The sequence below is a fragment of the Pinus tabuliformis genome, chromosome 6, assembly GCF_031772625.1.
Source record: "Pinus tabuliformis cultivar Carrire ecotype Pingquan chromosome 6, CPIR1, whole genome shotgun sequence".
NCBI lineage: Eukaryota > Viridiplantae > Streptophyta > Pinopsida > Pinales > Pinaceae > Pinus > Pinus tabuliformis.
Window position 1 is genome coordinate 424,491,727 of NC_142292.1, and position 1,337 is coordinate 424,493,063.

Below are 1,337 nucleotides of genomic sequence, written 5' to 3' on the forward strand. Positions count from 1 at the left end.
GAGCATAGTTGGGATTCGGGAATGGCCCATTCAGTTACCAAGCTTGTGCTTAGTGCTTAGTGGTGAGTTTATCTAAGATTTATGCAATGATAAGCTTGAGTTCATCCTAATATTTAAAGGTAATCTCATGTCATAGAAGTACATAGCTATGCTAATTCCTTTAACATTAAAAATAAATTACAAAATATAATAACAACATTTTTATGATATTAATAATAAACTTAAAAAATGAAAAGAAAAAATCTAACTATTACATCACACTAAAAATACATACACTCCAAAATAAACCAAAAAATCATGTTAAATAATAGCCCAAATATATACCTAAATCAATGCCCAATTCCTTTTAACATTGAAAAAAATACAAAATATGATAAAATTAATAATAAATTTAAAGAAAAAACACTATTGCATCACACTAAAAATACATACACTCCCCATTAAAAAAAATGGAAGAGGTGCATAAAGTGTTTGATGAGATGCCACAACAAAATGAGATCTCTTGGACAACTATGATCACAGGATATGCCCAAAATGGGCATGGTGATGAGTGGCTTAAACTATATTCCCAAATTCAACTAGCAGGTGGAAAACCAGATGAGTCCACCTTTGCTAGTGCTTTATGCGCATGTGCCTACTTGACAGCTTTAGAAGATGGCAAGCAAATTCATACCCAAATCATAAAATTAATGTTTGATTCAGATGTCTTTGTGGCAACTTCCCTAGTTGATATGTATGCAAAATGTGGAAGTATAAAGGATGCACTCAAATTGTTTGACCACATGCCCAACAAGAATGTGGTCACATGGAACTCGATGATTGCAGGGTATGCTCAAGATGGGCTTGGTAAGGATGCCATCGAGCTCTTCGAACAAATGCAAAGGGTAGGTATGAAGCCAAATCATATTACGTTTGTGAGTTTTCTTTATGCTTGCAGCCATGTCAGCCTATTGGATGAAAGCTATAAATTTTATGATTCCATGATTTGATTTTATGGAATCATGCCAACAATGGAGCACTATGCCTACATGGTTGATGTTATTGGTCGTGCAAGACACTTGGAGGAAGTAGAGAACTTCACCAATGAAATTCCCTTTGAACCTAGTCTGATGGTCTGGAGAACCTTGCTTAGTGCTTGCAGAAACCATGAGAATATAGTGTTAGGAATACACGCCGCCAAACATGTCCTTAAATTTGAACCACATGATGTTGCAACCTATGTGTTGTTCTCAAATATGTATGCCAGTGCAGATAGATGGGATGAGGTGACAAAAGTTAGGAAATTGATGAGGGATGTATGGGTGAAAAAGGATCTGGGATGTAGCTGGATAAAAATC

The 1,337-nt window shown here is 35.5% G+C and overlaps 1 pseudogene; it reads left to right on the forward strand.

The window, feature by feature from the left end:
• Positions 1-449: 449 nt before the first annotated feature.
• LOC149259113 (pentatricopeptide repeat-containing protein At2g37320 pseudogene) lies at positions 450-989 on the forward strand (annotated as a pseudogene).
• Positions 990-1,337: the final 348 nt, after the last annotated feature.